Raw genomic sequence first — 23,647 nt, 5'->3', positions numbered from 1 at the left:
TATTTTTAACTGTGGGCAATTCCATGTAAATGTCAACCTCACCATGCAAAAATAAAGCAACATGTAATACATCAAAACCACTCCCAGAGATATCACCTAGGCCTGTATTTTACAGATGTGAATAAGTTGAACCAATTTGTCACCAACCTAATATGTCACAGTCAGTCTTTCTTTCTTATAATGTAAACCCCAAGCTAAAATCAACTTTGATCATGTACAATTCTATATTATTGCCACAAGCCACAGAAATGTATGCTAAAATCCACAAAACAGCAAAACAATAGCCATCCTAAATATTATTTAAGAACTTTGATAGTTTTAGCTGATATTTAGAGAGTTTTTCAAAGGGTTATGGTGGTTAAATTGCTGATTTTCTAAACATATGCCATGTCTATTTCAGACGCGTCACATCCATAACGGAATTTCGTCACATCCATAACGCTGACTTTTCCTTCCGAAACTCTGCATGAAATACAAAATATTTTAAACAAAGATTTTTTAATATTCACCTTGGACCCCTCTATCAAATGGATCTCTCCATTTCGACATTAGGTTTACAATTTCACAGAGTTTGATAAAAATGTACAGTCACCCAAGAAAAGTGATACTTTTTCTGTCACATCCATAACGCATCTTTTATTGGTGTTTTCTGGCATGCCCTAGATGTACTATGGGAATTGTTCTTGTTCTATCACTTCTCCAGTATGGTACAGCCTTAAAATATGCAACACCTGTTTAAATACTGGGAGACGATAAAACATGCACTGGGTCATTTGTTGCCATTTTGAGTTCAAGTGTCACGTCCATAACGCTGGAATTGCTCCTAAACAAGACCTACTACTACATTTGTAATGTTGGAGCTATTCATTTTGAACAGTGGTAATTGTTAATTAATGTGTTATTGTGTATTGTGTAATAATAGTGAGTGTGTATTATTATGATTTTACATTAGTTTACATTAGTAAACGCTATGTTACATTAAATAAAATTGACTAACACACGGTGGTCTAGCACCGTAGCACTTGTACAGCTCTGCACAAAAGTATCTCGATATGGATGATAAATGTCGTTTTTATCATTCTGTTCATAGACCAGGGAACATCAATATTGCATTATGCATATTATTGTGTTGTGTTTAACAATTGTAACTCCAGTCCGTACCTTCACATCTCGCTATGCCAGTAATACTCAGGTGCTACTTCGAGTTCCTCATCGGCGTGGAATCCAGTTAAAAAAACACCATGTCGTAGCAAGCACTCGCACGGACAGGCAACCCAATCAGAGGGGACGCAAGGAGGAGAGGTATTTTACTGCTCATAGACTATCACGTAACAGGTGAATTCAAGAACACACACACGCCCGCGCACACATTTATTGCGCAGTGCGCAAGGGCACTTATTTCTGAAAATTACGTACAAAAGCAGTGTTTTTGAGGGTGCTGAGCTAGGGGGTGCTGAGCTTGTTTTTGGGGGTGCTTGAGCACCCCCAAAAATAGGCTAAACACGCCCCTGGTTAAAAGTACTATAAAAATAAACTTGACTTGGCACACTACACACACATTGCCACACACACTTTCTGCAGATAATGTAGAAAAAAAAGATTTTCAGCACGAGGTCTCATGTCTGATCCCGTTTCTGTCGGTGACCCTCTGTTCCAGTTGATCCAGCACACTTTGCATTTTCTCTGTGGAAATGCAGTCTAGTTCCAGCTTGTGCTTTCATTTTAGTATCATTGCGGTATTTATATGCTACACAATGAGGCATACTTATTTTAAAATGATAAATTAAGTAAAAATACTTGTAAAAAACTTTTTGGTTGTTGTTGTTTTCCATTTCTGGTTGAGAGTACACTGTGCGCATTCTAGCTACTGCTTCTCACCGGAGCTTTTTATTTTCTTTTCCCTTTTTTTGTGTGTTTGTGTAGTTTGATTTTTTTTCTTTTTTTTTTTGAGTGTTTTGTCTGCTGGTTGTGGTGTAGCTCCGGACCCAGTTTTGGGCATCGGTTCCCTCCAGGCCTTGGTTTGCTGTGGGTGATGCCTGTGCTCCTCACTATGGACTGCAGTGACCTCGTTGCTCTTTTAACATTGTGGTTGGCCAGCACTCTGTGCGGCAGTGCTTTTGTGCTTGGCGAAGTGTTCCGAGTGACGTTGCCCGGTGGCGGCGCAGTGGCTGTGCAGGCGGTATAGGACTTATTTTTGTGCACCTTTTGGTGGGACTGTGGCTGCTACACCATTGGAATGAGATCCTGACCTTCTTTTGATGGACTTTTTTTTCTCCTCTAACTGTAAAGTGACCTTGGGTATGAGAAAGGCACTCATACTCAAGAACTGATTATTATTATTATTATTATTATTATTATTATTATTATTAATACTTGCAAAACTATAATGTAAACAGAGAATATAAACAGCTGAGTTGCTCCAAGTGACCACTACATGACATCATCGCATACATCGCCATCGCAGGAAGCCCATCTGCCATTTTAAAGAAAATTCATTTTTCTCAAACATTATTTGGTCTCTGAAAATGAAAGTTTGATTTTTGAAAACTGCGACTACTTTTACTTAAAATAAATTTGAGAATAAATCCGCTGGAGGATCCTTTAACAGGAGCAGCTGAAGGAAGAGGAAGAAGAAACCAGTAAGCAAATGTGACAGCAACAAGAAAAATTTTGTGAGACAACAAGAGGGGGAAATAACCCCTGGAGACTCAAAAGAAAACTCATCCTTATCTGGGTGATGCTGATTAGAGACATAATGAGTCAAGACTCTTCCACAGCTGTATGCTGTAAAGCCAAACACCACCGATTTGTGATTTCAGGAGAATTTTTAACTTTGAGTCTATTGTATTCAAGTGCAGTTATCCACTTTATAATTAATGAGACTTGGCCAGAAACTGGTTTCCGAAGTGCTGTCTTTAGGAAAACCAGACACATCCTTGTGCCCCGTGTTCCTGGGGAAGGTTCTGGATCCACTGTGACCCTGACGAGGATAAAGCACTTACTGAAGATGAACAAATCAGTGAACTACTGAACAGTTTGATGAAAAATTTAGAGTTCTGCTGTGACTTTTAAAAACAGACAAGGAGTTTATGGACTTCCTGAAACTCCATGTTTGAGGAATGATGTTTAAATAATATCTTTAAAGTTAAAAAGTTATATCTTTATTGTTAAAAATTAAAAAGACGACACTGTGGTCGGGCGGCATGATGGTGTAGTGGTTAGCGCTGTCGCCTCACAGCAAGAAGGTCCGGGTTCGAGCCCCGTGGCCGGTGAGGGCCTTTCTGTGCAGAGTTTGCATGTTCTCCCCGTGTCCGCGTGGGTTTCCTCTGGGTGCTCCGGTTTCCCCCACAGTCCAAAGACATGCAGGTTAGGTTAACTGGTGACTCTAAATTGACCGTAGGTGTGAATGTGAGTGTGAATGGTTGTCTGTGTCTATGTGTCAGCCCTGTGATGACCTGGCGACTTGTCCAGGGTGTACCCCGCCTTTCACCCGTAGTCAGCTGGGATAGGCTCCAGCTTGCCTGTGACCCTGTAGGACAGGATAAAGTGGCTAGAGATAACGAGATGAGATGAGACACTGTGGTCTGGGGAGAATTACTACCTCATTAAGGATTACAACCAGACACTATTAAAGATCACAACCCACCACTATGGTGTTCAGGTCTGTGGGACCCGTTTTCATTTTTTATCAAAGGAAAAATTATACGATTAATTATTTTTTCAAACTCAGACTCATTGGCCTTGGCTCATTTTCTGTGAAGAACATATATTAGAACACATTTTCGATGACCACACACTGTACACCCCCCTTACACATTTATATTGCATACAGGATGTTCGGGTCCACTGGAAATGGAGTTTTGTTCTACAAAAGCCGAGTGGTTTAGCCACTGATTCAGTGTTTCATATCACAAGACATGACTAAAAGACTGAAATAGACACGAAAGGACCTAAGCAGGGAAGTACCTAACTTCTGAAATCTTGAGGTCAAAGAGTTCTGATAGTTTCCTAAAATGATGTGTGTTTCTGTAGAAACTGCACACTGCACTTCCATGAACAGGTTTTTTTTTTGTAAAAGGAGGACATGAGCATAAGTACCATGTAAATACACAGTATATTGAAATAATTTTCAGAATATGAGATTCATTCATTCATTCATTCATTCATCTTGAATAAGCACTTCATCTTGGTCAGGAAAGTGGTGGATTCAGAGCCTATCCTGAGAAACCTGAGTACGAGACAGGAATGGTCGATTATTCTATCCACATTCACTGGATATGAGCAATTGTGTGCTCTGATTGGCTACTCCATTACTAGAATATCAGCTCATATACCGTGAGTAGACAAAAACAAAATGGCGGTGCATGTTGCTGAACCAACTGAGGATGAAATAAAAACTCTACTCGAAAACAAAACCCTCAAAAATACAAAAAAGCAAGAAAATATGGAAAAAAAAGTATGTGATAGTAAGAATCTATCTTTATTATTTTTCAAGAATTATTATTCTCGCATTTTTCACAAATTGCTCCTGTCATTTCTCCGGTTTGTTTACATTCTAAGCGGAAATGATTTTGGATGCTTTGTATAAAGTTTTTATTTATCGAATTTGCAAAAAATAAAAATAAAAATGCTGCATTTCTCAAAATCCAGTGAATGTGGATAGAATCAAACAGTTATTCCACTCAATCTCATCATACATGGTTTATAGCCAACTCGGTGCTATGTTCGTTTGAGTAGGGTGCGCACATCCAAAAACTCTTTGCAGGTGCCAGACAAAAGTATCAGACAATAAAAGAAAGTAGGTCTGCACACTGCTGGATACGCTCCAAAAAATAAACTTTATTTAATTAAAACAAGCAACGTTTCGATCACCCTGGATCTTCATCAGGCATATGGGTAACAGGACAGAGACTCCCATCTCCGCTGTGGATCTTTGCAGCTCCTTCAGTGTTATCTTTGGTGTTTTTATTGCATCTCTGATTAATGCCCTCCTTGACCCATCTGTGAATTTTGGTGGGTGGCCTTCTCTTGTCAGGTTTGTAGTAGTGACACATTCTTTTCATTTTGCTATAATGGATTTAATGGTGCTCCGTGGGATATTAAAAGTTTGGGATATTTTTTAGAACCCAACCCTGATCTATACATCTCCACAATTTTGTCTCTGACCTGTTTGGATTGTTCCTTGGTTTCCATGTTGCTTGCTTAGTCATGTTGCAGAGTCAGGGTCCTTCCAGAACAAGTTGATTTATACAGACATCATGTGACAGATCATGTGACACTTTGAACACAGGTGGATCTTAATCAACTATTTATGTGACTTATGAAGTGAATTGGTTGGACCAGCTCTTATTTAGGGGTTTCATACAAAAGGGGTGAATATCTATGCACACTCCAGATTTATGTTTTTTTTTTCCCTTCTTAATAATTGTTTGTGCCACAATAAAAAAAAAAACATTTGCACCTTTAAAGTGGTAGGCATGTTGTGTAAATCAAATGGTGCTAACCCTCCAAAAATCTGTTTTAATTCCAGCTTGTAATGCAACAAAACAGGACAAACACCAAGGGGGATGAATACTTTTGCAAGACACTGTATAAAAATAGTAGCTATTGTTGGAAAGTGGAAGTCTCTGATCCAGCTCGGGCAGATTCATCATTGCAGCAGAACTATATCAGGCTCATACACCTATACATATAATCAGAAAGTAGTCATTTTCTTTAATTGGATGTCTATTGTTAGTGGAACGTTAACATACTGTATAATCTTACGGAGAGAACATGTCTATTAGAGAATTTAGCCGATTTCATTTCAATCCTTGTCCAATGTGAGAAGAAATAATCTTATAATTATGCAAACCCACCCCACCCCAAAACTGTGTGGATCCTTGATTTCCATAAATAGAAGAATTGGACAACTTGAACTCAGAGACTCTAACTGAGATACAACTACTGGTATGGCTCAAAAATGGACAGGTGACGGCTCTGTTGCCTAAAGTCTTAATTACAGATTGAAAAAAATAAACCCACCCCTTTGTACCAAGGCATTGCTCATGAGCTGAAGCACACCAGTCATTCGTGGGGGAAAAGGTAGCATGGTCATGTCAGGCTGTCAGGGGAATTCAGTCACTTGTCTTCAGTGGTGTGAGAAACAAAATCTTAAGTGCTCTGATTCAACCACATGCTACTATTATTAAGGCAAATAGGGAAATGGAGTTTTGTTCTACAAAAGCCGAGTGGTTTAGCCACTGAGTCAGTGTTTCATATCACAAGACATGACTAAAAGACTGAAATAGACACAAAAGGACCTAAGCAGGGAAGTACCTAACTTCTGAAATCTTGAGGTCAAAGAGTTCTGATAGTTTCCTAAAATGATGTGTGTTTCTGTAGAAACTGCACACTGCACTTCCATGAACAGGTTTTTTTTTTGTAAAAGGAGGACATGAGCATAAGTACCATGTAAATACACAGTATATTGAAATAATTTTCAGAATATGAGATTCATTCATTCATTCATTCATCTTGAATAAGCACTTCATCTTGGTCAGGAAAGTGGTGGATTCAGAGCCTATCCTGAGAAACCTGAGTACGAGACAGGAATGGTCGATTATTCTATCCACATTCACTGGATATGAGCAATTGCGTGCTCTGATTGGCTACTCCATTACTAGAATATCAGCTCATATACCGTGAGTAGACAAAAACAAAATGGCGGTGCATGGTGCTGAACCAACTGAGGATGAAATAAAAACTCTACTCGAAAACAAAACCCTCAAAAATACAAAAAAGCAAGAAAATATGGAAAAAAAAGTATGTGATAGTAAGAATCTATCTTTATTATTTTTCAAGAATTATTATTCTCGCATTTTTCACAAATTGCTCCTGTCATTTCTCCGGTTTGTTTACATTCTAAGCGGAAATGATTTTAGATGCTTTGTATAAAGTTTTTATTTATCGAATTTGCAATAAATAAAAATAAAAATGCTGCATTTCTCAAAATCCAGTGAATGTGGATAGAATCAAACAGTTATTCCACTCAATCTCATCATACATGGTTTATAGCCAACTCGGTGCTATGTGCCACATCGGCTATCAGCTCATGTACGACTTGATTTCGTGGAATAACTGTGAATTATAGTGTACCATGTACACAGACACATATCCACACACTTAGTCACACCTCGGGGCAATTTAGTGTAGTCTACCCACCCTACAGTATGTTTTTGTGGGAGGTAAAACAAGACCACGCAAAACTCTGCGCAGACCGTAAGCCCAGCTTTCACCCTTGTATGGTGTTTGGGTCTGTGGGACCCGTTTTCATTTTTTTTAACCATATATGCTGCTCATATATTGCTTGTAATTGGGGTGAAGTAAACATCTGTTAAGTATTTAATGTAAAATTGTTTGATTGTGTTGAATTTAAAACACCAAAATGCAGCGGTTCCATCAGACCCACGAACACTGGCTGAGCAACAAAAATATGAACACCACACAAGATACTTGGAAAAATGATGTCCAACTTTTAAAATACATCAGTCTAAAGGCCACTCAGAGGATATGAAAGGAGAACTGTTCAAGGAAGTGTCGACATCTAGATTGGTAGAGGATATGTATGTTTAACGTCACCTTCAATGCTTTGAAGTGATTTTTTTTTACTATTAATAATTAATTGAATTGATTTATTAATTAGTAAAATGTGGCTGCAGGGGTGTGGCCAAGCATCAGTTTGTGAATGGAGGGTGGGGCCAGAGAAGCTGAGTGGCCAAGTCCTTACCCCTATTGTCAATTAATGTGCGTATGTGTGTGTGTTGCAGTGATGGGGGAGCATAAAAGCAGGGGGAGAGCAGAGAAGAGAGCTCTCCTGACCAGAACACATGTGTGCGTGTGTGACTGTGTGTGAGCACTGAGTGAGTGAAGCTGAAAAGCAGCAAAGTAAGGAAAAATAAAGTGCGTGAGAACTTCAGCTCCCACCTGCTGTGCTTCTGTACTCCACCCACATCAGGGACTTATTACACAAAATTATAAAAAATTATACAATAACATAATAATAACTGGGCGGCACGGTGGTGTAGTGGTTAGCGCTGTCACCTCACAGCAAGAAGGTCCGGGTTCGAGCCCCGTGGCCGCCGAGGGCCTTTCTGTGTGGAGTTTGCATGTTCTCCCCGTGTCCGCGTGGGTTTCCTCCGGGTGCTCCGGTTTCCCCCACAGTCCAAAGACATGCAGGTAAGGTTAACTGGTGACTCTAAATTGACCGTAGGTGTGAATGTGAGTGTGAATGGTTGTCTATGTCTATGTGTCAGCCCTGTGATGACCTGGCAACTTGTCCAGGGTGTACCCCGCCTTTCGCCCGTAGTCAGCTGGGATAGGCTCCAGCTTGTCTGCGACCCTGTAGAACAGGATAAAGTGGCTAGAGATAATGAGATGAGATGAGATAATAATAACTGGATAACGCAAAGTGCCAGCACTTTTTTACATTGTGGTCCAAAAGGAGTTACATGATCGATAAATGTTTAATACTGAATAAAAGCTGAAAACACCTGAGAACAATAACTATTAAATAAAAAAATTCTTTAACCTGAGAATTAAACTGGGGTTTGTACCTGAGATTTGGTATTTGAATAGGTAGGCTATTCCATAACGAGAGGCTGTAGTCAAGAAGAGCATTGTGAAGTCCAAGAAAAATACAAAAGACAAGATCAAATCGGGACTGATAAGTATGTGAGCCGAGGCAAAGTCCAAATCTATCTATCTATCTATCTATCTATCTATCTATCTATCTATCTATCTATCTATCTATCTATCTATCTATCTATCTATCTATTGATTTGGCATATCACTGCAGTGACATGGCCCCTCTGACAGCTCCAGGCATCAGTTTCTAGGGAAGAATTACAGTCGTGGTTTCCTGTTGCCTAAAGTCCAAATACGAACATTAAAATACATTTCCAACATTAAAGTAGCATATGAACATGGCTTTATTATGATATCATACTTTTTCTCAAATGATTTCTTCACATTTTACTTGTCACTTGATTGATGCTTTTTTTTTTTGAAAGTCGAACATTTTTCAACAGTCACAACAGAACTTCCAATGTTGAAAACATTTCTGAAATGAGAAATGCCAAGTGACATCAGCTGGCAAGTTTGGGGGGGAGCAAAACAAACAAACAAAAAAACCCATAGAGGTCAGACGTCAGTAATGCCACTGAGAATGACAGTATGAGCCAGACTACAAAATGGACACTCAGAACTACAACTCCCAGAAAGCACAACGCCTCCTGTCTCCGGCTTATTGAAATGAGCTATTGTTCATTCACTACTCATCAGTCGCGCTACTTAAGCCTCGCAGTCACACACCTTCAATGCAAAGTATTGTTCTGTGTTTCTCGTTTCTGTGTCCATCCCAAGCCTTTCATTCTCTGCCTGCCTCTCGTATTTCTGACCCTTGCTCTATCTCTTCATTTGCATTACCTGTCTTGCCTCTATAGATAGTTTTCACATGACGTCACAGAGTCGGGGATTCCCTGGTGGCAGCCATCTTGGAGGGCAAGCTTACCGTACGGGTCACTGAGCACACATTGTAGCGCGCGAGTTACATTCATTTATATATTATTTACATTTATAGTTACATTACTACTATTTAAAGCTAGCAATGGTGCACACCTGTTGTATTCACGGCTGTCGTAATAGGTCAGATGATGAAGTCAAGCGGAGCGTTTATGGAATTCCCACTGTACGGGAGCACGAAGGCAAGCAAACAAACTCAGCATACAAAGGAGAAATCTATGGCTTGCGAGAATCAACCGCAAGGATTATCAGCCTTCCAAACACAGCAAAGTCTGCTCTGATCATTTTATAAGTGGCAAGTTGTTTAAATAAACAATCAATTGTGTTTAAGTTTGTTTTTGGAAACCAAAACATCGTGTGAACAATCTCTGGAGAATGCCTAACTGGAACTGCTGAGTGTACGTTTACATTGTAATGTACACTTAATATCGCTTGTTTGTCACGTTTCTATTTGACACTTGTCACTTCACTCACGCAAGGGTCATTTTTGAAAAACATTTTAGGTCTATTCTGTATGATTTCATTTGTGTTTGGGATGCAAACAGCGCGCCTTTTGGCGGATGCCGCCTGAATCGCGCAGATCCGTTTTTTTTTTTTGGGGGGGGGGGGGGGGGGGGGGCGTTGGGAGTGTCTGATTATAATTTCAAAGTAAATTCTGTATTAAAATTACTAAATAAGCAAATCCGTTACAGTCCATGAAACAGGAAGTATAAAGATAAGAAAAAAACAGTTTAAATTGGGAAGCTGCGCACATTTGTGCAGCCTGAGCGGTGTGCAGGACTGCACAAATGTGCACAGCTTCCTGATTTAAACTGTTTTCTTCTCATCCTTATACTTCCTGTTTCATGGACTGTAACGGATTTGCTTATTTAGTAATTTTAATACAGAATTTACTTTGAAATTACAATCAGACACTCCCAACGCCCCCCCTAAAAAAAAAAAACCCGGATCTGCGCGATTCAGGCGGCATCCGCCAAAAGGCGCGCTGTGAATATATAAAGTTGTATATATCAGACAGCCTTTAAAGTTTGATGAAGTCAGTTTCAGGCTTTGGAGCAGGCTTTGGCAGTTTCAGGCTTTGGCAGTTTCAGGCTTTGGCAGCCCTGCATAGTCACTTGAAAATGCATCTTTGTCCACTTTGTAGGGGTCAATTCCTCCAATCAAGGCCAGTTTGGCTGCATACCGTTGTCGTGAGATGTCGTCTAATGTATCTATATACTTCTGTTTGCTTGATTTTGCCGACATTGATCTTTATTTTAGAAAACTTTATAAATTCGTCCGAGATAACGTAGCCGGTAGTGGCGATGGTCCGTTTTGTTTGCCCTCCAAGATGGCAGCTGGGGGGCGTTCCCCGGAATGCCGTGACGTCAGTGAAAACTATCTATTGCCCTGTTTACTGATCGACCGACCCTCTCCTGCTCTCTGACTATGCTTTCTGTCTTACGATTTGGCTTCATGACCAGTTTGCACCCCGCTTTCCACTGCACATACATCCATAAATGCCTGCACTCTGACAACAGAGAGCTGGTGAAAAACTGTCTTCTTAGTGAAGGAACATAATGGAATTGACAGATGTGTTGAATAGAAAATTATTCTTTGCCAATATTTATGTTTTGCAATATGGTGGTCTCGTATCTATTACTCATAACCTAGACTGTAGTGAGTCAGACAAGACATTAGGAGCAAGGACTGATCCATCCATTATTTGTAGCCATTTATCCTGTGCAGGGTTGCAGGCAAGCTGGAGCCTATCCTAGCTGACTATGGGCGAGAGGCGGGGTACACCCTGGACAAGTCACCAGGTCATTGCAGGGCTGACACATAGAGACAAATAACCATTCACGCTCACATTCACACCTACGGGTCAATTTAGAGTCACCAATTAACCTAACCTGCATGTCTTTGGACTGTAGGGGAAACCGGAACACCCAGAGAAAACCCATGCAGACACGGGGAGAACATGTAAACTCCACACAGAAAGACACCCATTGGCCACTGGGATCAAACCCAGGACCTTCTTGCTGTGAGGCGACAGTGCTAACCACTACACCACCATGCCACCCCGAGGACTGATTCTTAAGAACATTATTGTGGCTACAGTGTGTTTTTGTGGCAGCAACATAAAAGTCTTAATCATCATTGTTTTGTATAAAACAAAGCAGTGCTGAGTATGAAAGAACCTATTCGTCATAATTCTAAGGAAGAGCTACAAAATAACTACAGGTTCTGAGTTGTCATTCTAAAGAATGTGTTATTTGGTCATGTTGTTTTTGACGTGTTCAACCTTGTGTGAAATTTCAGTGAATTTTTTTTTAATCCATCCCAATGTTCTTGTCAACTCTGTTAACTCTGCTATAAAACTGCATAAAATCCACAAAGATTTTGAATAATACGCATGACACCTACACCGACTGATGTCACTTCTTCTGGTAGGAAACTTCAGAAAGGCAGTGAGGTGTGTTATGTTTCTTCTCGCATTAATTTGAACAAAATGTTGAGGATTTTACACCAACAGTTGATTAATTATTCATCAAATCTGTTATTGTGATGTCGGTGTGAATCTCTCACTCATTCCTTTTTTAAAAACAATAATATTGTCATGCCCCGCTCCAGACATCCACTCAGGAGATTATGAATCTCTCACGCCAGCGCTGATCCGAATCCGGAACGGGAATTCCTTCATGCCTGCATTCACTTCCTGGTTTTCTCTGCTGTTATAAAAACGCCCTCAGACAGGAACTTTGCCAGAATGTCTTGCTTTGCTTCTAGCCGTTTCTGTGCCTCTGTTATGTTTCATGGTTGTTTACTCAAGCTCATTTTTCTATTTCATGGTTTTTACACTAAGGGTTTATTCTAGTTCATGTTTTTTTGCACTAGGAGTTTTTTCTTGTTTTTGTTTTTTTGCCCTAGCATTTTTGTCCTTGCCTGTTTCATGTTTTTGTTTAGTTTTCTGTCTCTTGTTATCTGGATTATTTTTGCCATTTGTTTTTGTCCTGTTTGTTTACCCTTGTGCCATGCCCTTTTCCCTGGATTAAATCTCCCTCTATTTATTTGATTACTGTCTGTGTTCTGCTTGTGGATCCTTATCTCACCACACCTCCACGACCCCTAACAGTACGTTCTGGCCAGCATGAATCCAGCAGAACTCACCCATCTGAGAATGGCCATCCAGCAGCAAGGGACTCTCCTCGGGACCCATCAGCAAGACCTCCAACAGATTACACAGAACCTCGCCACCAACTCACTCAACCTCCTCACCACACAAATGCAGCAATATCAAGCCGTGCCTACTTCTGCCCAGCAGTCTCCAACTTCAGCTCCTGCCACTGCCTTTCCCCACAAGCCGAGACTCCCAGCGCCTCAGCCCTATGATGGAGAGCCAGGTACTTGTAGATCGTTCTTGTCTTAGTGCTCATTGATCATGGAGCTGCAACCTCTGACCTTCCCCATAGAATGCTCCCGGGTGGCATATATCATCACGCTTCTCACTGGCAAGGCCAGGGAGTGGGGAACAGCGGTCTGGGATGCCGACGCTCCCTTCTTCTCCTGTTTCAAAGATTCCTGTGAAGAGATGAGGTGAACTTTTGAACGCTCTCTGTCTGGCTGGGAGGCCGCTAGGGAACTTATGGAGCTGCGGCAGGGGTCCCGGTCTGCCTTGGACTATGCCATCGAGTTCCAGACATTGGCAGCATCGTGCGGTTGGAACGAGAATGCCCAGGTCGATGCATTCCTGTATGGCTTGTCTGACGTCATTAAGGATGAGCTGGTATCACGGGAACTGCCATCGGACCTCTCCAGTCTCATGGACCTCACCAACTGCATCAACGCCTGGATCCAGCAATGGAGGAAAGAGAAGACCCGCCCCAGCTTCACCTCCTCTCCACCTCTCGCCTTGTCCGTTGAACCTATGCAGGTAGACTGGGTATGGGTCAGTGGAGGAACAACAATGCCAGCGGAGCACAAGGTCCTGTTTCTACTGCGGTCAGCAAGGACACACCTGCTGAGCTTGCCCACTAAAAGGACGAGCCCCACCAGTGAACCGAGGGGCCCTGGTGGGCAACACTTGGAACCAGTCCCCCGCTGATCGAATGTTACTCCCTGTCATCATTATCCACGACAACCAGCATCACCATCTCCAGGCCCTCGTCAACTCAGGGGCAGACAGGAACCTAATCTGCTCCACCACTGCCAAGCGTCTGGGAATTCCACTACTTGCCCTCGACATCCCTCTCCCAGTCCTGACACTCAATGGCACCGGCTTGAGCACCATCACCCACCTTACCGCCCCGCTCACCCTGAGGATTTCTGGTAACCACTCAGAAACCATCCAGCTCCATGTCATGAACAACCCCCACATACCCATCATCCTAGGATTACCCTGGGTAATGCTGCACAACCCTCACCTAAACTGGGCCAATAACACCATCCTAGGCTGGAGCCATTCCTGCCTAGCTTCCTGCCTGAACTCTGCTCTGCCTCCCACCAGATCACCGCAGCCTCCAGCCAGCGAGTTTCCCGACCTCTCTCATGTGCCTCCACAATACCTGGACTTAAGACTTGTTTTCAGCCAGACCCAAGCAGTGTCCCTCCCTCCTCACAGACCCTATGACTGCGGAATTGACCTCCTGCCCAGGACAGTGCCACCCAAAGGGTGACTCAACTCTCTGTCTCCCGTCGAAAGGCAAGCTATGGAGAAGTACATCTCTGAGTCTCTGGCAGCTGGGATCATCCGCCCTTCTTCCTCCCCAGCAGGGGCGGGATTCTTCTTTGTGGATAAGAAGGACAAGTTACTCCGCCCATGCATTGATTATTGAGGTCTCAACACCATCACAGTCAAGAACCACTACCCACTACCGCTCATGACTACGGCCTTTGAACTACTCCAGGGAGCCAAGATATTCACCAAGTTGAACTTGCGCAATGCCTACCAACTTGTCAGGATCAGGGAGGGGGACGAGTGGAAGACGGCCTTCCACACCACCACTGGCCACTATGAGTACCTCGTGGTCCCTTTCGGCCTGACCAACATGCCCGCAGTCTTCCAGGCACTCATCAACGATATCCTGAGGGACTTTCTCAACTTCATTTTTGTGTACCTGGATGACATCCTGATCTTCTCTTGCTCCCTGGACGAACATCAGGGCCACGTCTGGCAGGTCCTCCAGCACCTACCTGCTAGAAATTAAGCTATATGTCAAGGCGGAAAAAAGCGAATTTCACCAAAGCTCTGTCTCGTTTCTGGGGTTCATCATCTCCCCAGCTAGGATCCAGATGGACCGCTAATATGTTTTTCACAAAAATTTCTATTTATTTATTGGAAGGAAAGGTTTCACAATCTTTTGCTAACTTCATAACAGGAGCTGGGAAATGAGCAAATTAACCTATTTAGGACTTTCTGCTCAAAAAGCAACTCTGTAGGTTATCAAATCTCTACTGCTTGTGCTGTAAGGATATTTTGTAATAGGGTTTCAGCTTCCGAGTAGTTTAATGAGGACATTGTTATTTCTTCCATGCAAGTGTTTTGCACACTGTGTTCTTGTTTTGAATCTGGAACTTGTCCTGGAGTGACATTTCCTGCCAATTGTTACCTCCACCAAGGAGGTTGTGTTTTCGGTAGTGTTGGTTTGTTTGTCTGTTAGCAACATTACAGGAAAAGTTATGAACAGATTGCTCTGAAATTTTTTTCCAGAGGTGTGACTGGGCACAAGTAACAATCCATTAAATTTTGGCGATGATCCGGCTCACCTTCTGGATCAAGGATTTTTCTTTAAAGGATTCTAGTACAACCCCGATTCCAAAAAAGTTGGGACAAAGTACAAATTGTAAATAAAAACGGAATGCAATGATGTGGAAGTTTCAAAAGTCCATATTTTATTCAGAATAAAACATAGATGACATTTCAAATGTTTAAACTGAGAAAATGTATCATTTAAAGAGAAAAATTAGGTGATTTTAAATTTCATGAAAACAACACATCTCAAAAAAGTTGAGACAAGGCCATGTTTACCACTGTGAGACATCCCCTTTTCTCTTTACAACAGTCTGTAAATGTCTGGGGACTGAGGAGACAAGTTGCTCAAGTTTAGGGATAGGAATGTTAACCCATTCTTGTCTAATGTAGGATTCTAGTTGCTCAACTGTCTTAGGTCTTTTTTGTTGTATCTTCCGTTTTATGATGTGCCAAATGTTTTCTATGGGTGAAAGATCTGGACTGCAGGCTGGCCAGTTCAGTACCCGGACCCTTCTTCTACGCAGCCATGATGCTGTAATTGATGCAGTATGTGGTTTGGCATTGTCATGTTGGAAAATGCAAGGTCTTCCCTGAAAGACACGTCATCTGGATGGGAGCATATGTTGCTCTAGAACCTGGATATACCTTTCAGCATTGATGGTGTCTTTCCAGATGTGTAAGCTGCCCATGCCACACGCACTAATGTAACCCCATACCATCAGAGATGCAGGCTTCTGAACTGAGCGCTGATAACAACTTGGGTCGTCCTTCTCCTCTTTAGTCCGAATGACACAGCGTCCCTGATTTCCATAAATAACTTCAAATTTTGATTCGTCTGACCACAGAACAGTTTTCCACTTTGCCACAGTCCATTTTAAATGAGCCTTGGCCCAGAGAAGACGTCTGCGCTTCTGGATCATGTTTAGATACGGCTTCTTCTTTGAACTATAGAGTTTTAGCTGGCAACGGCGGATGGCACGGTGAATTGTGTTCACCGATAATGTTCTCTGGAAATATTCCTGAGCCCATTTTGTGATTTCCAATACAGAAGCATGCCTGTATGTGATGCAGTGCCGTCTAAGGGCCCGAAGATCACGGGCACCCAGTATGGTTTTCCGGCCTTGACCCTTACGCACAGAGATTCTTCCAGATTCTCTGAATCTTTTGATGATATTATGCACTGTAGATGATATGTTCAAACTCTTTGCAATTTTACACTGTCGAACTCCTTTCTGATATTGCTCCACTATTTGTCGGTGCAGAATTAGGGGGATTGGTGATCCTTTTCCCATCTTTACTTCTGAGAGCCGCTGCCACTCCAAGATGCTCTTTTTATACCCAGTCATGTTAATGACCTATTGGCAATTGACCTAATGAGTTGCAATTTGGTCCTCCAGCTGTTCCTTTTTTGTACCTTTCACTTTTCCAGCCTCTTATTGCCCCTGTCCCAACTTTTTTGAAATGTGTTGCTGTCATGAAATTTCAAATGAGCCAATATTTGGCATGAAATTTCAAAATGTCTCACTTTCAACATTTAATATGTTGTCTATGTCCTATTGTGAATACAATAACAGTTTTTGAGATTTGTAAATTATTGCATTCCATTTTTATTTACAATTTGTTCTTTGTCCCAACTTTTTTGGAATCGGGGTTGTATCTCATTTTAGGTGTAAGTCTCAATATGTGGTGAAATTAGCTGCTTGGCGGAGGTCTGCGCTCTCCGAGTGCTTTTCTAGTTAATTAATTTATCATTTTCCCCCCAAAGAAAAATTAGGACTTGTGTTGCTCATTTCGTGAACACACACAAACGATGACACTGAATCATTGAATGACTGAGTGTGTGTGTGTGTGTGTGTGTGTGTGTGTGTGTGTGTGTGAGAGAGAGAAAGAGACAGACAGACAGACAGACAGAGACACAGAGACAGACAAAGAGGGGGAGAGAGACAGACAGAAGGGAGAGAGAGAGACACACACAAAGAGGGGGGAGTGAGAGATAGAGACAGAGAGAGACACACAGAGGGGGAGAGAGACAGAGAGAGAGAGACAGACAGAGAGGGAGAGAGACACAGAGACAAAGAGGGGGGAGAGAGACAGACAGAAGGGAGGAGAGAGAGACACACACACAAAGGGAGAGAGAGAGATAGCGACAGAGACAGAGAGACAGACAGAAAGAGACAGAGAGACAGAGAAACACAGAGACAGACAAAGAGGGGGAGAGAGACAGACAGAAGGGGGAGAGAGAGACACACATACAAAGAGAGGGGAGAGAAATAGAGACAGAGAGAGAGACACAGAGAGGGGAGAGAGACAGAGAGCGAGAGAGACAGACAGAGAGAGACAGATAGACAGACTCAGAGAAACAGACAGAGAGAGAGAAAGCCACAGAGAGAAAGACACAAAGGCAGACAGAAAGACAGACAGACAGGAAGACACACAGAGAGAGAGAAAGAGACACAGACAGACAGATACAGAGAACCAGAGAGACAGGAAGACAAAGAGAGACAGACAGACAGACAGACAGACAGAGGAAGAGACAGAGAGAGAGAGAGAGAGAGAGAGAGAGAAATCTCCCAGGATGTTCCCAGTTATTTATTCATTTACTCTCACATGCATGCCTTTATTTAAGATTGCACTTCGTCTCCGTAGCTATAAACCAATGATTGTGAAACACAACCAAAGCCCAAGAAAAACACGTCTCTGCATGTGGTTGGTAAAGGCCACTTGTGTTTGTACTTAGGGCTACAGTAATGCGAGTTGTGCTTTGTTTTTCTTCATACACACCCACACTAGGAGAGTATGAACTGCAGGGAACGGAATGTGTTGAGACAGCTGGACATTGTAGACATATCAAGGACAAGCTTTTTCACTCTATCAAACACCTCAAATACTAAGAGTTCACACACTGAACACTGCGTCATTTAGATCAGACAGGGGCAGTGACTTGCATGTGACAGGGTGATAAAACTGCATGCTGTATTTACACATCGGAGGGTTGAAGGACAGTTTGTGATCCATGTGGAACAGTGATGAGGACAATTTCTGTCCAGTTTCTGAGCTGCATCTCCATTTCCAGCACTATTAAGTAATCAGAACCTCTTCAGTGTTCTGCTGAGAGAGTTAGCAAAATAATTACCTTGGTATGATACTGAATGTGATCAAATACATCAAGCACCCAAAACATGTCTCCTACACATGAGAACATTTTACCACAGCTTAATGGATCTGGTCTTTGTGCAGTAGAGTGCAAAAGTTTGAATACGTCCTGAAAAGGAAAACGGTGCTGTTGAATTGTACAATCAAATAACTCGTAAAGTGTTAATTAATTTTCTATAACAGAAGCTCGGCAATGGTGCTGCTGCAAATTACAGATTTATATTAATGCACTCCTCTAATATGTTAAAATTTCTATAATAATAGCATACACCGGGATCTGAATCTAAGGCTAATCATAAATTCATAAATTTAAAAAATCTGTTGTTATTAACAATGAAAAATATAAAATGGTTATGGTGACATTTTCTGGAAGGAGACCTTTATTTTTGGATAGTTTCTTTTTCTCATGACAAGTTGTGTTTTTCTCTTATTCCCTTCAAATGAGAGGAAAAAAAATAGAGGCTAGTGAGGGAATGACTACTATAATGTAAGTTATAACAACATCTAACTTCGTTCCAAAACTTTTAACATAGATACCAGTCAAAAGTTTGGACACCCCTAACTACTCATTCATAGGTTTTTCTGTATTTGGACTATTTTCTACATTGTAGAACAATACTGAAGACATCACAACTATGAAATAACATCTGGAACATATATGGAATTATATGGTAAACAAAAAAGTGCTAAAAAAACAAAATATGTGATGTTTTAGATTCTTCAGCATAGCCAGCTTTTAACCTGATGACGCTTTACTATTGACACTATCTTAACCAGCTCCATGACCTGGAAGGCTTTACGGTTAACAGATGTGCCTCGTCAAAAGTTAATTAGTGGACGAGTTTCTTGCTGCCTTAATGCATATGAAATTAAACAGTAAATAGTAAATAGCCCTATTCCATCCACAAGTGTAGTAATCCTTATTATTATATAAACACGAGTATTTTGCTGGGAAATACACCATTTGTATTTTTTATACGAGCTCCATTTGGGACACAGAGAACCAAAGCCATGACATAAATCTTTATATGTCACTCATGAGGAAATCAATGAATTGTTTTGATACATTTTGGGACTTTTTGTTTGTGAATATGTCTATATAATAAAAATAAAATCACACGATGGCTTGAAGATATGAAGTGGTTTATTTTTTTTTTTTTTGCGGTCCGGTTTCCACCAAATCATGCGCTCTGATTGGCTCGCGAGCGGTCCGGAATCCTACGATTCGGAACCCAGTTACAGACCTTTGGCGACTCGCTCGTTCACAACAACAAACATAGCAATTTTTTGTCAACAATTATTTTCACATTTCTCAGTATAATAGCATTAATTTTACAGCATGGATCGCGATAACGACAGTGTTCACAGCGAAAGCGAATTTTACTACCCTGATGAAGACAAAATAAAAGAAAACATTTCAGGAGAAAGCAGAAAATAAGCTTGGAGCAGGTTTGTTCTAAATATGGTTTCCATTTCGGGCGCTCTCATTTTCTGTTAGAATTTGGTAAAGAAAAAAATAAATATATTATTTACCAGCTTAAGGTCGGTCCGTATAGTGAAATACCGTGACCTCGGCCTTGAAAATACTGACCTCAGCCCAGAGGCCTTGGTCAGCATTTTCAAGACCTCGGTCACGGTATTTCACGATACAGACCTCCCAATGGTAAATAAAATACATATAGCTTCTCGTGTTGAAAAACTCACATTTTTCATACGAAATACATCACAGATCTAAGTGACATATTTAAATAATATTGGCTGGCTTTTTTATGGTATATCAGATATATTCCATTCAGCTAGCATGATACTGAACGACTCGAAGACGAGTAGCCGAATGGAATATATCTGATATACCACGAAAAAAAGCCAGCCAATATTTTAATTATTATTATACATACACATTCCTTTTGGGTGTTCAGTGTGTCTTTCTCTTTCAAAATTCTCTCAAAATCTTCTGTATTTAATGAAGCAAAACTGGCGGCCATGTTTGTTTACAAATTGTTACAGTTGCTCGCTAGAGCGGAAGTTTTACGTCTCTGCCGTGTGACGTCATGTTGTCTTGACAACCATGCAATATCGTAAACCATATTCAATGCTCATTCTCCATTGGTTAGAGTGACGTAATACATGTAGGATAAGCGATATGCTAACAATATTGCATGGTATCGAACCAAATGAATGAAACCTGCTAGAAGGAAATAGAACACGTTTTTATTCCATCGAAAAAGTGTCCTGTATGGATAATAATAATCATCTATATTTCACTCTGAAGACGTCACTCCCAGTGTTTTCCGGCTGACGAGACGTGCGTTGTCAAAATGGCGAACTGGTTTAAAATTAAAATTCTTTTTATAAAGTTGCTTTTTTTGTGTGTGGATGTGTCCATATAATATAAAGAACATTACACGGTGGCACGAAGCTATGAAGTTTATCTTCTTGTGTTGAAATATATATCACTTGTTTGTTTCACTCACTGGTGAATATTTTCACCACTCGAAGGTAAACTTCATATCTTCACACAATCGTGTAATATCCTCTATTTATATCAAGCACCGCTCAACTAAGTAAAGAGAAATGACATCCATCATTAGTCTAAGACAAGAAGTATCTTTTAATTAATAAAAATAAAGAGAAAACATTGGATTAGAAGGTGTGTCCAAACTTTTAACTGGTACTGTGACTATAAACCATTATAAAGCATGATGTGGCATTTATTAATAAATTAAAATTTTCTAATTGATGGCAAAGTGCTGTGGTAAAGAGAAATAAAACACCTCAGGGCACACTATTAGGAAAAAATAATCAACTTTGGAGTGATACCAGTGACTCTGTTTTTGTTTCATTCCTTATTTTATTCGTAGTAACAAGACATTTAGTGTGCTACGCCTCACAGTTTTCATTTTCTTCTTGCAGAAAATATAACAGCTGCACATAACTGTTTATCTGGATGTCCATTCTGCTGAAATGGCACTTCCTAGAAACAAAAATGTGGCTTGATCTTGTGACACACACTCTAAACTATTAACGGTACTGGCTTTTATTTTCAGTTTCATTCCTATCTTTAACCTGCAACAGATATACTTATCAGTGTGCCAAAGAGATCAAAATCAAACCACCAGTAAGCACTGTTATATTATTGCATGACGTTTTACCCATAACCCCCATGTGGACTCAGCGGAAGTGAAACATGTTGATTCTTCTGCTTTTCCATGCATTCTTGAAATGTCATGGTTCAGAGACTTTATTTACCCTCACTCATTTTGCTGTTGCTTTTAAGTCCCTCGGAGCCATCCAGAATGGTGTTGCAGACAGCTGGCTACACAGAAGCGAGCTTACAGAGAGGTCACATGATTTCTAGTACGAACCCATATTTCAGCCTGGACTCGTCATGGGAAATTTCCCCCTCAAGAAAAAAGTCCCTTCACAGACACAGGCACAGGGACAAGCAAGACACAAAATACAGAATGTATTTTTAATACATAATAGCATAAAACCACAAAGTGAGGTTAATGTTTTGGTGGTTAGCCAGAGAACTGGCAGAAAGAGGAAAGAAGGCAGTGAGTGTGACGAAACACTGGAAGAACAGAGAATGAGAAGCAAACACAACACAACCTGTAAACCGCAGCAACGTATGCAAATAAAACACAATACAACCACACAGTGATTTTGCTTCAATACAGAAATACAGGGTGTTTCAAAAATTTTGATATAATTTCACAATCTAATAACTTTGCCAATTGTTGTTCAATCGACCTCAAATTTTCACAGCATGTGTGGACCCTTACAAAAAAGAAGTTTATTCAAGTGTGCTTCTTGTATATTTCTTTTAAACTAAAAATAAGAGAATATGCTTTCAGTTTACTTTTTTATTTACTTATCAGAGATATACTTAATAAAGTTATACATACGTATACTTGGCTTATACTGAAAAGTATAAAGAAAAGTGTAAATATATTAAGCTTATACTTAAACTTTTGATCAAGATCTTCTTCTTCTTTTGGCTGCTCCTGATTAGGGGTCGCCACAGCAGATCTTTCGTCTCCATTGCTCTCTGTCTTCCGCATCCTTCTCTACCACACCTGCCACTTTCATGTCCTCTCTCACCACATCCATGCATCTCCTCTTTGGCCTTCCTCATTTTTGTGTGCCTGGCAGCTCCATCCTCAACATTCTCCTTCCAACATGCTCTGCATCTCTTCTCAGGATGTGCCCGTACCGTTTCAGTCTCATCTCTCTTAGCTTAATTCCCAAGCTCTCCACATGTGCTGTCCCTCTGATGTGCTCATTCCTTATCCTGTCCAACCTTGTCACTCCCATCGCAAACCTTAACATCCTCAACTCCGCCACCTCCAACTTTGCCTCCTGTCTCTTCGTTAAGGGTACGGTCTCCAATCCATACATCACAGCTGGTCTCACTACTGTCTTATACATCTTACCTTTCACTTTTGCTGGAACTTTTCTATCACAAATGACTCCCGAAATCCTTCTCCAACTGCTCTACCCCACCTGCACTCTCTTTCTCACCTCACTATCGCAGCCCCCATTTTCCTGCACAGTTGACCCCAGGTACTTGAATTCACCAACTTTCTTTACGTCTACTCCTTGCATCTTCACTACACTCTCATCCCCATTCTCACTGATGCACATGTATTCTGTTTTGCTACTGCTCACCTTCATTCCTCTTCGTTCCAATGCATACCTCCATCTCTCCAAACCCAACTTCACCTCCTTTCTACTTTCATCACATATCACAATATTATCGGCAAACATCATGTTCCATGGTGACTCTTGCCTCACTTCGTCCGTCAAGCTATCCATCACTATGCAAACAAGAAAGGACTCAAAGCAGATCCTTGATGAAGTCCCACCTTCACCTTGAACCATTCAGTTGTTCCAACCTCACTGCTGTTTCACTGTTCTCATACATGTCTTGTACCACTCAAATATACTTCTCATTCACTCCACACTTTCTCATACAATACCATAACTCATCTCTCGGCACTCGATCGTATGCCTTCTCCAGGTCTACAAACACACAATGTAGCTTTCTCTGACCTTCCCTGTACTTTTCCATTAACATTCTTAAAGCAAAAACTGCATCCGACGTGCTCTTCCTTGGCATAAACCCGTATTGCTGTTCACAGATTGCAACCTCTCTTCTCAATCTCACCTCCAATACCCTTTCTCATAACTTCATGGTGT

Source organism: Neoarius graeffei, chromosome 16 (genome assembly GCF_027579695.1).
Source record: "Neoarius graeffei isolate fNeoGra1 chromosome 16, fNeoGra1.pri, whole genome shotgun sequence".
Classification (NCBI taxonomy): domain Eukaryota; kingdom Metazoa; phylum Chordata; class Actinopteri; order Siluriformes; family Ariidae; genus Neoarius; species Neoarius graeffei.
Note: the sequence above shows the minus strand (reverse complement) of the source record.